This window comes from Pleurodeles waltl, chromosome 10 (assembly GCF_031143425.1).
Source record: "Pleurodeles waltl isolate 20211129_DDA chromosome 10, aPleWal1.hap1.20221129, whole genome shotgun sequence".
NCBI lineage: Eukaryota > Metazoa > Chordata > Amphibia > Caudata > Salamandridae > Pleurodeles > Pleurodeles waltl.
In genome coordinates this window covers 289165871-289179826 of record NC_090449.1, presented here as the reverse complement: position 1 = coordinate 289179826, position 13956 = coordinate 289165871, and the positions used below count along the sequence as shown (strand labels likewise).

The window sequence follows — 13956 nt, the reverse complement described above, 5'->3', positions numbered from 1 at the left end:
AGGATGCAATGTATATTAAAGAACTGAATATATACTATTATGTTTAACATGTCTTGGTAGAGAGATAGGCCTTGCAGTAGTGAAAAATGAATTTTCACTACTTCGAGGCCTATCTCTCTAATAGGTTAACATTGTGATTGCCTAAAACATCTTTTAAGTGTAATTTCCAATTGGGAAAATAGAGAAATATGGAGTTTAGTGTCTCTGGACTCACAATTTAAAATCATAACTTATGGGGAAGTCAGATTTTAAATTGTAAGTCTGAAAATGCCACTTTTGGAAAGTTGGCATATTCTTACTTTAAGCATTCTGTGCCTCTGCTGGATGACAGCTGGGCTTTGTGCATTCCCTCTAGACAAAAAATACTCGCATTGTCCCAGGGACACTCTGGGTACCTGATGAAGGAATCACAGGTGTCTGAGGAAAGATGTCAAAAACAAAACAGAAATATGAATAAACATATAACTACATCAAATGAGAAAATACAATATTACATTTATTTAAATAATATGAATATTCACAAACCCAAATTAGGGCAAAAAGATACAACAAAATGATACCTAAACCCAACATAAACCCTGGAGAAAATGAAAGGGATAAAAAACAATAATCACACTCATACTCCTTCACTCATACCATATTTAAAAAATATATATGACAAGGATCCAACATGATTCAAAAGGACCAACAAGTATCTTGTCTGAAGAACTACATATATTAGCACCAGGCGGGCCAATCGGTCTCGCCAGGAATATCACAACAGAATAGCACTCAATTAATATTATAGTCTGCAGACTTAAATGTCCCCAACAAAAAGAATTCTCAATATCTGTTATATTACTTAGTCCAACTTTCTAGTTTTTATTTCCTCTTTTTTATAGTGTGTATCCTTTGGTCCTTCTTCCTGTTAGATAGATAAGTCCATTGTGTTGTAAAGTAAAATACAGATGTTGATCCAAACAAGTGTCCTTGTCTTGTATAGTAGTGCCGACGTACGTTTCCGTGACAATCGGCCCAACCGGGTCACTCACCTTCTTCAAGGCACAAACCCTTGGTATATACAAAATAGTTCCAGGGAAAGATTTAGTATACACTTGAACCATATTTCTGAAATATAGAAAACAAAATATGTATCTGTAGTTTTGAAATCTCCACAAAAACAATACAGAGAAAAACGAACAAAGAAAAAATAGAAATATAGAGAAAAGAAGTGGAGAAGAAAGCGGAAAACAGAAAAAAACATTAAAAGGAGAGAGAAGCTAAAGAGTTCAAGTTGCACCACCGCATGTGATACTCATGCAGAGAAAGGTAACAAAGAGTGTCCTTCGATCACTCTATGGTCAATATACAACCCCGTGGCCCAGATGTGGTTTGAATAAGCATACTGAAAGTGATTTCTCACATCGAAAAAAAAATCACTGAGAGGTGCTCCCCTTATTGGTGACCCAGGATTCTCTACACAGAAGTTAACAAAGAGTAATGATAATGCCTTACTGTGAAACAGAAGGGCTGATAAACTTTCTGGCAATAGTCTCCACTCAATTTTGTCACTTTTCTTTCGATATTATTACTCAAAGTACCTGAACAAAATCAAACGGAGAGATAGAGGTCCTAATATTGTACTTCACCTATAAACAATACTGTCAGGAGGACATCGCCTCCCGAAGACACCTCCTCAAGTCCTTACATATTGTCCAATAGCACTGAGTCCATATCCCTTGTCTTACCTTATACTGGTGGTGTTGCCAAATACGAGAGGCCATATACTGCTCTGCAACATAGTAGCAGTGTGGAGCCTCTGATTGCATACTTGATGAAACCTTGCACTCACACTTAACGTGTGAGAAACACACAAAGGGAGCTGGGGTGTAACATTTGCATCCGGATGGCCAAACAATGGGCTGATGGGTCTTCATGGGCTAGATGGTAGGGAGAAGCTGACTCACACATCTGAATTGGGCTGTACCCCTCCTCACACAAAGGGCTGCATGCCCCCCATTAGAGTGTCTGGAGCCAGGGAAAGAAGGACAGGGACCCTTTGATCTTCAAAGAGCTCTTTTGAAGACTTCCCCACTGCTAAGGCGCATTTGGGTATAAGTACTGGACTCCAAATTCAACAAATCAGTTCACTCTGGGGTCCTGAGGAGACTCTGCAACAAAGAGGAGCTGTGCTATCAGGAGGGACTGCCAGTTTGCTACTTTCTCTGCTTTGTTGGCCTTCTACCTGCTAACTCTTGCAGTGTGGAAGGACTGAAACTGCCCCTCTCCAACCTTTTTAACCAAGAACTCTGAGGGCTTTGTTGCTTGCCCCATTGTCGAAGTCTCTTGGCCATTAAAGACCTCGCCGGCATCCACACAACAGTTGGCTCCCCTAAGGATCAGCTTATAACTTTCTTGATTGGCACGTGCGCTTAACTGCAGGTGAGCCCTGCACTCCGTTCTTGGTTGTACCCATGGCATGCACCTTGATTCTGGGCTGCTCCTCACCTGTGCGTATGGCTTCCTGGTACGCCACTTACAGGCACTGACACTGCCGCTGACAAAGAACCTGGCAACAGAGGCAGTGCTCTTTCAGTGCGGCTCCCCTGCACTTGTGTTGTTGGAGCAAACTGAGTGATGCCGCAGCTCATGATCACTTGAGGAGGAAACACTCTTTAAGTGCAGCTCCCCCACCCCTATGTTGCCAGAGCAACCATAGTGACGCCCCAGTCACGATTGATTGAGAAGGCCCCTGGTGACACAGGCACAAACAACGGGGCCGTCACCTCCGTACAGCCAGAAGGAAGGTACTATGACCTCTGTAGCTGCACTGTGCTTTTGCGAGAATTGAGAATTTACAATTTTGAGGGACCGAGCAAGGGCTCCCATGTGCACCATGAAGCTGTGCCTCCTTCTCTACTACTCAGAACCATCCTAGGGACTTATGGAGCACTGTTTCTCTAACGTGTAAAGAATCCAATTGTTGAACCCCGATGAAGATCGCTGCAAAGCAAGGAAACTTACCGTAATTACTTGAATAGAGGAGCACAAGCACTCCCCATGTATTGATTACATACATGTTTTGAATGCCTATATCTGGACAAACACTTGTTGGATTTTCTGTCGTTTTAGTCTTATTTCAGTCATATAAATATTCCTTAAATAGCAACCTCGTGTGGAGTGTTTTTGTGGTGTTTTCACTGTGTTACTGTATTGGTTGTGCTGCACAAATACTTTACACAATGCCTTTTTGAATAAGTCTGACTGCTCTGTGCCAAACTACTAGAGGGTGAGCACAGGTTATTTTTAGGGTGTATCTAGCTTACCCTGCCTAAGATTGTGGTCCCTACTTGCAAAAGGTGCACTCCTCTGCCAACTAGGGATGCAATTTCGAACAGTAATCTTTCCTAGGAACCAGCCTTGAAAACCTTTTGCTATTCAAGGATTTAGGAAAAGGTAATTATTAATATAACCAAGTGAGATTAACATACAAACCTCCAGTCACGCCACTGAAAATGCTGTATCTCCATCTGCAGTTTGTTTGTTAAAAAAAAACATTTTTTTGTCTGTCATCACTTTGGTTTGTGCCTGTGTGGCCTTCATGATGCATTGCCTCCATGGATTCTCATGCGGTGTTAACCATCAATATTTGCATAAATTCAAGTTAGTTGAAGTTAAAGAAAGGAAGTAAACTAAGATGTCCTGCACTGCTTAACTTTAGGAACAACTTTTTTTTTCACACATCTTGCAGCAAACGTGTAAAACTGTTCAAAATTCAAAAGTGTACTTTATTCACATGCAGACCTGTTTCACCTTGGTACATCAATTCATATTAGTGTATTGAGAAGTATTTTTTTACAGTGAGAGTTTTCAAACATGATTTTAGAAACATTCATGCTTCCACACACCCTGACAACAAAGCCAATAATGAACTAAGAGGCTAGTTATTTGCTATGCGCATCCGTAGTGTAACCAGGTTGCTATTATACATGGACAAGATTATAGTTCAGAAAATGAAACAGGAAAAGTTTTCGTACAGCGCACATTCTGAAGTCATGTATTTCAAGATCTTCCAGTATGTCATAATAAGGAAAAAGGATGGAAAGCAAAATAAACAATTGTCTAGGAACACATAATATGGTCCAGTGAGAAGGCCGAAACTGATCCCCGGTTCCTTGTTTCACTTTGTGCGAGTCAGCCACCAGATGAACATGCCTCCCTTCTCCTACACCAACCTTGTATACACCACCCTCCCAACGGGTAACCTGCTGGCATCAATGCGGCCCTCGTCACACCACAGACCAAACAGTCCGTGGGAAAATGTTTCCCAAGTCAAAAAGGAAGATCTTCCTGGAGTCATTCTGAAGTCATCCGATGACTTCAGCTGGGCTATTCCTGTAATTATCCAGTGAAGTCATCCCAAACCATCCTGAAGTATGCCTATAGGGCGAAATATTTAAATGAGATGACTCCAGAGTCATCACAAGAACTACTCCAGGATGGTCTTCTGATTACTTCTTTGGAAAATGTGTGATTATCTTGAACTACTACAGGATGACTCCATGACAACAAAGGGATGAGAGCGGATTACTTTATGATGACTCCTTGACAACAAGGGGATGGGAGCAGATGACTTCATGATGACTCCATGACAACTAGGGGATGGGAGCAGATTACGTCACAATGCCTTTGTTACAACTAGGGGATGGGAGAAGATTATGATTACTTCAGGATGTGTATGCATTATTTTACAACTCCATAAGTACTTCATGGTTCTTTTTTATTACTTCACTATGACCCTGGGAATTTCTGGATATGTTTTTCTGAGTCCAGCACAATTTTATGATGATTGCACTGATTTAATTTTTTGTGATTGATCTCTCTCTCAGAGTTGTTCCGCAGCTACACTATAAGAACATTAGACCATATCTTTAAGTAAATACAATAAAGCCCCTCAATTACAGCATTTCATATCTCTGCCTGACTTACTGTTGTAGTATTACTGCACTTCCACTAACTCTGTCACTGCAACCTTTAATTGCAATTACTGCAAAATATGTTTTTAACGGGGAATTACAGGTGTTGTAAGGAAACATGTCATCTCATTTAAAGTTTCATAAATAGCACCAGTTTCTTTGAAGTAAAATGGTATTACCACATTCTTAATGGAGTAATAACACTTTTCTCTAAATTGAAATAATTGTGTTGAATGCCTGGAATTTCACTTACTTCATACTAAGCATGTTTTTTGCGCTTACAACAATCTGTATTAAGGACAAGGGAGAACTACCACAATGCATTTCACCCACTTATCTCAATCTTATCAACCATTAGGCCTGAAAAAAATGTTAATTACCCCAGCGTAATTAACATAATTTTGGGAATTTTGAATTAAACTTCTTACGCAATTTCTTTTAAATGATGCCACACTGCATAATTACACTATCTTTTACATGTGAATGTGCCATTTGTGGTAAAAATGTTTCAAAAATGCACAGAAATGACAGAATGAGAGCAGCTGTTACTCACCATTTTAACACAAAAAATACTTGCGTAAAATAGTGACGCAAGGGTGCATTTAACACTAAAATACAGTGCTAATAGCTGCATTCGCATTTCCTTTAATTATGTGTAATTTCACAGAATTGTGCAGAGATTTAATGTAATTATGTGGAAAGAAAGTTACACATATTTCGCACACTTCTATTAACAATCTCCTCTTTTAGTTCTTGCTATCAGTGTCTGAGAAGATATAGGAAAATGGTAATGACAGTGGCAGGGGAGCACTTTGAGGAGCTATAGGTGAGAGGGTTTGGTAAGCATTGTTGGTGGATGTCATGACATGAATTTTAGGAGGGAGTAATATTTTCACTGGGAGAGATTGACAGTTATGACTGAATGGCTTTGGGCGAGGGGCTGGCTAATTGTGAGTGGGTGGGTTTTTAAGTTACTGTTTTCAAGTGGGTCAATGGTGTAGATATGTGAAAAGTTTTCTAAATGGTTTTCTGAATGAGTAGTGTGAGTAGGTTAAATTAAATGGTAGTGAGATTGAGGAATGGATTTGAGTGGCTGGAAAATAGGAATGTGAGTCACTGAGGAGTTGTGAGTGTCTTATCAGTGGGTGTAGGAGACTGGTGTGAACTGATATTAGTCATTGCAACGACTTGCCTTAGGGTAAGTGTTGTTGGACTGAGGTTGGACTTTAAGTTCAACACTTTCACTACTGTGGCTCAGACTGGAGTTGGAATAGTAAATTATACTATTCCAAAGTCCAGAGCTTTCCCCAACGCAAGTCATTGTAATGACTTGCGTGGTAAAGGAATGCGTTGTAGAAACGCATTCGTGGTTCGGGACGCGTTAAGGCAGGCATGGTAAATGCCTGCGTTGTTCCAACATACAACCATGAATAAGTATCACCAGTGGTGGTCCATGAGTGCAGGGTGACAGCAACTATTATTATAAACAGGGCCATTGGAATTATGCAGAAGGGGAGCACCAAATTATACAACAAGAAAGGGCTAATTATGTGGCATGGTGTGTCACTTTTTAGTATTACTTCATTATTTGGTTATGTTTACACATAGTAATACTATCTGGGCAAAGATTATGTGGCAAATCAATTATGGAGAAAAAAAACCTGGCTGCAGAATTGCATGATTCCAGTCACTCAGATGGAAAGTACCTATTGTCAAGTGGTGGTATTAGTAGTCTGGTAAGTACTGGTGTCAGTGGCGCTGCACTTGGATGAGTGAGGACAAGCTTATGGCCAAGATGGCTACTGGTAAATCAGTATATTAAGTGGATGAGGGTAAGTACTGTGGGTGATGAGTAATTAGTGAGTGCTATGTAAGTAAATGCCAGTGAGCAATGCAGTGTATAGTGTTCTAAATGTCTACACATAAATTGTATATTCATTTGAGAGTCTTTGATTTAAAATGGGTTTGCGGTGCAAGTAGATTGTATAACGTATGGATGATGATCTAGAGTGTGCAAGAACAGGAGATATGCTCAGTGATGCCTAGTGAGGGAAGTAGATATGAGTAAGGGGTGTTGAGTGTGTGCAAATAAGCATTGAATAGCAAAGAGTTAAGTGGTGTTTTAAGATCGAATGTGCACAGTAGACTTGAGAAGTGGTTGTGGATAGTGAAACAGGATAGAGCTAGACAGAAGAGTATGGATAAGGTGTGTAGGTAGTGTGAGCAGTAGATCTGAATAGCACATAAACAGCAGTTTCAAGGAAAAATGTGAGTCCTTGTGTAGTCTGGAGGTGAACAGAGATGGAGTTAGTGGAAGTTCAGCAGATATGAAGAGCTTGTGCCAAAGGTGTAGAGTGGATGTAGAGACTAGTTTAGGGGTGGAAAAAGCAAACATACAGGTCAAGATGAAGATATGGAAACTGGAGAGTTGATACAAAGGAATGTGTAAGTAGAAGAACAGCTGTCAAGAGCTGATTTAGAAGGAGGACAATGTATGTGGAGGGGAGCATGCAAGCAAAGGGTGAAAAGCACCTGTGGATGTTGGAGTCCCCATGTCCAGACAGAAGAGCGAGTGTGGATATCAATAGTGGAGGGCAGATGTGCAGAGGTAGCTGGTTGACATGAACGTTCAGTGTGGGCGAGAAGTTTACAGTAAGGTGCAGGATTTTGAAAAGCAGAGATGAAGAGGGGAAGTACAAAAAAGGGGAGACGAAGGCTGTTGAGCGTGGATGGACATGATGGAGAGAGGATATAGAGCTTACACTGATGATGTGGTGGTGTGGGGTGGTGTGGAGAAAAGATACAGAAAGAAGGGTTTGGACTGTTTACAGTGGATGTACTGGGTAGACAGTGAATACACACAGTGGAAAGAGCATGTGGAGGCTAAAGAGGGAAGTACTGTGTAGAAAGAATAAGGAGGAGGAGCATAGAAGGTGGAGAGAGCACGAGAAATGTGTAAAGTATTTGGAGAGAATATCTGGATGGTGGCAAGCATATGTTAGGGTGGAGAGTGTTCGTTTAGCGTGGAGAGGCATGTATTGGCTGGGTGGAAACATGGAGAGTGCTGTGACTGTATTAGAGCAAATGAACCAAATGGAGAGGACATGCAGAGAGTGGAAATAAGAGCAACCGTACAGGGTGGAGAGAGCATGTACAGCACATGTGGAGTATTTACAGCACATGTAGAGGGTGGAGAACACAGAGTGGTCAGGGAAGGTAAAGTGCAGAGCGTAAAAATGAAGGATGGAGATGGCAAATATAGCATGAACAACACATGTTGACAGTGGACATCCACGTTGGAGGGAATGTGTAGGGTGGAGAGTGGATATAGCAGGCAGAAATTGTTTGTTGAAGTCAAAGTAAATGGCATACAGAGTTTGGTCAAAGGATCTAGAGGGCAATGAGTGGATGTAGTCCATTGAGAAAGAATGTATGCACAGAGGAATGAGTACAAACCATGAAAATGGAGAGTCGATGTACTTCGTGGAAAGTGAGGTAGGACTTTGATAGTGAATTGGGAGTGCTTGGGTGGATATCTAAGGTGGACAACAGATGCAGATAGTGAATAAAAAGAGTAGGCAGACAATGGAAAGGTCAGAGTGTGGATGTAATCCACTAAGAGCAAATGTGGTGTGGACAAAGGACAGATTGGATGTAGAGAAGTAATTGTGGGGCTTGAAGGGGAGGTTACAGAGCGTGTTGAATTAGGGGTGTGCGAAATGCACATAATTTGCTTCTGTGCACTTACACAAAATTTCATTGGAATTACGCAGAATTGGGCAAAATTCAAATCCGCAGAGAGAGGATGCAGATTGAGTAGGTAGAGCCTGCACTGCAGATGTGGCGAGATGGTGTGGAGAAAAGATATGTGGACAGTGGAGAATGGATGGAAAGGATGAAGAATGCATCGAGTGGGTGGAGACCACATGTATAGAGTAGTAAGTGCAAATGGAAGGTGGGAAGTGCATGTATAGTACAGAGAGTGGATGTGGAAGGCAGGGAGCAGATGTGCATGTGGAGGGCAAATGTGAATATAAGAGCATGTATTTGGCGTGTGAAGTGTGGTGTGTGGATCAGCTTTGGATTCAACATCAAGAGATAGTTTCAAGAAAAAGAATGGAGAGTGCTTGTGGAGGTGAGCAGGGATGAAGAGTCAGTGGACATTGACACATGGAGAGCTCACGTCGGGGTCATAATGGATCCGCAGGATGGTTTCGGAGGGTGGAGAGAGAGAGCATATAAATGTGACAGAGATGGAAAGGGTTAGCCGTGGATGTTATGCAGAGTAGTATGCAGGATGCAGAAGCGATGAAGTGCTTGGAGAGAGAATGAAAAGGGCTAAGAGTCAATCAGTAGGGTAGGGGGCAGACCGAAACAACAGAAAAAGAGTACAGATTTGATGTAGTGCGCAGAGAGTTTGTGGAGAATGGATAAGACACATGCGGAAAGCAAATGTACAAGGAAGGGTGAGGATATGAAGGAGTTGGAAAGCTGATAAAAAGAGCTTACATTGGTTGTGTACCGCGAAGAGCTGATGTACAGGATGGATATCGAGGGAAGACAGTTGAAATACTCACCACGAGGATGAACAATAAGTTTGAAGATTGAGAGTGGTGGGCAGATTTGTGTAGGTACTTGTTGGAGAGGGGATGCTTGAGAGGCAATGTGGGGTGTGGTGGGAAGATATATTGTAGAAAGAGAATAGAGAGCCTGCTCAGATGTGGGGAGGTAGTGTGGAGAAAGGATGGAGGGAAGAATTTGGACCAGAGTGAATGTGGAGAGTGAAAACAGCATGTGGAGTGTGGCAAAAGTGTGTAATTAGGGTGGTGAAGACGTAGAGGTTGAGAGTACATGTATAGGTTGGATGGCAAATGTGAAGAGTGATGTGCAGAATGTGGAGCACAGGTGGAAGGTGGAGATCAGATGTGACATGTCAAAGTATAGTTTAAAAGTAGATGAGAAGAGTGCATAGTTAGTGTGAAGAGCATATGTACAAAATCGAGAGCGCATGTCCAGGGTAGAGGCCAAAATGGAGCAAATGTAGACAGTGGAGTGTTTCCAGCAAATGTACATAGTGGGAAATAAATGTACAGAGGGGAGAGAAGGTATACAGTGTGGAAAGTAGATATAGAGGATCAAGGCTGCATATGTAGTATGGTCAGCACATGTAGTACAAGAGAATATAAAGGGCAACGATCAGATGTACTGCAGTGAGAAGGGAGTTATGCAGTGAAAGTTTAGAGTGTAGAACCTGAACATGGAGAGCAGATGTATATGGTGGAAAGTGTAGGTGAGGCTTGATGAGTGGATGCAGAGGGCTTTGATTGGATGTGAAGGGTTAAGAACAGATGTGAAGGGTTAACAGACAATGAATACACAGAAGAGAGTGCATGTGAAGTGTGGAGTGCACACCTGGATCCTGAAGATTGCATACGGAGGGTGACGACAGAGTATGGAGAACAAAAAGAGAGGCGGAGAGCACATTTAGAGGATGAAACAGATGACCAGTGTCTAAAGTGTCTATACAGTGCTGTGAGGGGGCTTGGAGAGTGGTTGTGGAATGCAGAGAGGATAGAGACCATGAAGTGCAGATATACATAATAGTAGAATGGGTAGAGCGTGCATTGCAGATGTGGTGCAGTAGCCTGAAGAATAGATAATAAGAGTGGCTGTTGACCATCAAGAGTGGATGTACAGGGTATCTTGAGGTTGGAGAGCGAATGTATGGAGTTGAAGCCCCAAGTGGAGGGTGGAGAGGGCATGCACAGTGTGGATAGTGAATGTGGAGAGCAGAGAGGTGATGTGCAATGTGAAAAGCAAATGTGGAGGGCAGGGAAGCAGATCTGAAGTGTGGGGAGGCAAATGTGAAGGGTGGCAAGCAGAGTACTGGATGGGAAGTACATGTGAAGGACAAATCTATCAATTGAAGAGCACCTATGGAGGGCGGAGAACAGAAAGGTAGGCAAAGTGTTGAAACCCCATGAGGAGGGCAAATGTAGATGCCAGAAAGCAGCTGGCCACTGAGAGATGTGTTTCAAGAAGAGAGAATAGAGCGGAGGTAAAGTGTAGATGTGGCGGGCAATGTGGAGTATGGATGCAGAGGATTTAGAATGAGTGTGTATTGTGTTGAAGAGAAGTAGAGGGTGAATACAAAGCATAGACATTGGGTTTGGAGAGTAGACAGCATGGGTGGATCGTGCATGTAGCTAGTGGTGTGTAGTGTATGTGCAGGATACATGGACTGCAGACAATGGAAAGAGAATGGATAGGAGGTAAGGCAAATGTATAGTTTGAGAACATAAATGGAAAGTGGATGCAGAGCATATTTTAGTGGGTGGATATGGGTCATGGAGTGCTGGTGCTCATAGTGGAAAGTAGATGTAGTGGCTGCACAGTAGGTGTAGTGAATGGTAATACACATGGGTTTGGAGTGGGTGTGGAGCACATAGAGTAGAGAGCGGAGATACAGGATGGATATTGCATGTGCAAAGTGTAGAGCACATGTGGAAAGTTGCAGTACATTGTAGAGAGTGGGAGGAGGGTGGAGACTGAGAGAGTGAGAGTGGGTGGAGGGTGGAGAGTGAGAGTGGGTGGAGGGCGGAGAGAGAGTGGGTGGAAGGTGGAGGGCGGAGAGAGTCTGGGTGGTGTAGGGCGTAGTGGGGGAGAGGAAAATGCATTGTATGGTTGGGAACGGATATATAGCATGGAAATGATTGCAGGGTGACAGCAGCAAATGGAAAATTGCGAGAAAATGTACAGACTAATGTGCGGATGAACAGGCTGTAGACTACAATTGGAGGATGTAAACGTGAAGTGTAAAGAAGATGTCTGGGGTGAATAGTAATGTACAGGGAAGAAAATGGATGTGAATTGTGAGGAGTAAATGTAAAGAGGGCACGTGGACGGTGGAGAGAATGCATGTAGAAAGTGCATGTGGAAAGTACATAGCCAATTTTGGGGGTAGAGCATGCACTTACAAAAGTGGTAAATGGATGTTCAGGTTGTAGAGCGTGCAGGGAGAAGAGATGTGGAGGGTTGAGAATGCAGGTGGTGAGTGGCTAATTCTTACATAGGGTGGACAGCACAGTTTGTAAAGCAAATGTGATAGTAGAGAGCAGGTGTAATGGCGAGAGCAGATCGAGCAGGAGAGCATGTGTGCAGGGTGCGAAAATCAAGCAGAGGGTCAAGATCAGATGTAAATGTTTTAGTAATAAGCAGAGAGCAGCTGGCAGAGCAAAAAGCCGAAGAAATGTGTGAAAACAGAGAAGAAAGCGAAAGTAATGTAGACAGCACATGCAAGGACAGACCTTACAGCGTGAAAAGTGCACAGGCAAGGAACAGAGCGTAGATGCTATATGTGGGCAGGAAGAAACGCAGCTGCAGTAGAATACGCTGCAGAAATGAAAGGACTGATAGAAGAGAAAGGAGGCACAATGAAAAAGCCCATTATGAGGATCAAGGCATCCCTCTCCCCCTATTTTTTTTTTTAAATACCAAACTAGACAACAGCTCACCTTTGGGGGATGGGGAGGGCCGATTCCTCACTCACCTCATTCATCTATTTCTCCCTGATCACTACACTCTTTCCCTTCCTGCCAGAGCGCTGCGCTCATCTTAACACCCTGCAAAGTCCCCGATTTAGTTTGAAAAGAGACACTGGTGATGCAATTCCTTCTGTTTGTTTCCATACACGCTCCTCCAAGGCTCGGCATTATTTCCCTCGGTTTCAGTACCATGAGGAAGAAAGAGCTGCATGGGTTGGGGTCGAGTAACTTGATAGTTGGGTTGAGCACAACAATCGCCTTCCCGATTGGCCAAAACGGCTTGAATGAGGGCGGGGTTTTACAAGGTTGGTTGCCCTTGTCCATTGTTTTCAACAATCTTTATTAAAAACGTATTGTAAACAGGCAAACAACCATGCAGTTCCGAACGGAGCAAAGAATGGAAGGCAAAAGCTCTCCTAGACAGAGGAGCATATTTCTACTACAGTGAAAATCATCCAACGCTGATGTTTGGTATATGTTTTAGTGTTGTAATAGTGTTGACAGAGGGACTTCCTGATAAGAAGATGGGGGCCACAGTTCTCCAGTGTCATTTAACAACAAACTGCATCCTGGGAGTTGTAGTTAGGCTTTAATAAATCACCGTACGTTGCACACAGACTAACGCTCTCGCTCCAAGTTGGAGACTTGATTTTTAAGCTAACGATGTTATTTTTGCTTTTTGCCCCTTGGAATGCCTCCCATTCCAAGGCAAGTAAATGGTGAAATCAAATTCACACACAAGCCAACCCTCTCAATTTAGACTGTATACGTCCTAAGCGTTATATAAACATACAATTACTTGACCAGAGCTTCCGACTTTGGAACTGCCTGGTGTCTGCTCACTACCCTCTGATTCACTTTACATTCCCATGAATAAAAAACAAACAAAAAAGCATCAATATTGCTTTGCATAATATAATCTAGTGCTCATGCAAAGCTGTCCAATGCCTTTGGATCAAACTCACACTGCATAAAAACTGCAGAAAAAGCTGTTCTGATGATGCGTAGTCCTCAATCTGCGCATTTAAATTTCACTTTCCATTAAATGGGATGAAACTAACATGGAATCACTTCAAGGTATGTTTTGTTGCTTTTCTGCCTTTTCAAAAACGTTCAGTAAAACAAAAAAGAATACCAAAGTCTAAACAAAGCAACCCCCATTTGATTGGTTTGTCAGGAGGTATAGTTTTACTTTGAATGATGGATAGTCCCCATTCAACTCGATCATGCTTACCCGTGACCATGCACAGTTTGATGTGCCTTACCATTGCCTTCACTAACTGTTATTTCTGGAGTAAATGTATCTTCAATCACCTTCTGCCTACTATTTAGCCATAGTTTATCTAACTTTTTATCAATTGAATCAGAAGTATAACTCATAAGTTTTCCTAGTGTCTTATTTAAATAATTTTCTATTTTCCCTCCCATTTCAGCTTCTTCGGTAATCTCAGTCATCT

The 13956-nt window shown here is 42.3% G+C and overlaps 1 long non-coding RNA gene across 1 annotated transcript; it reads right to left on the bottom strand.

Moving 5' to 3' along the window:
- Nucleotides 1–475: 475 nt before the first annotated feature.
- Nucleotides 476–12717, bottom strand: LOC138261466 (uncharacterized). Its single transcript, XR_011199097.1, has 2 exons — nt 12505–12717; nt 476–1107 (listed from the first exon to the last, which is right to left on the bottom strand). It is a non-coding gene; the product is annotated as an uncharacterized lncRNA (long non-coding RNA).
- Between the last annotated feature and the right edge of the window lie 1239 nt (nt 12718–13956).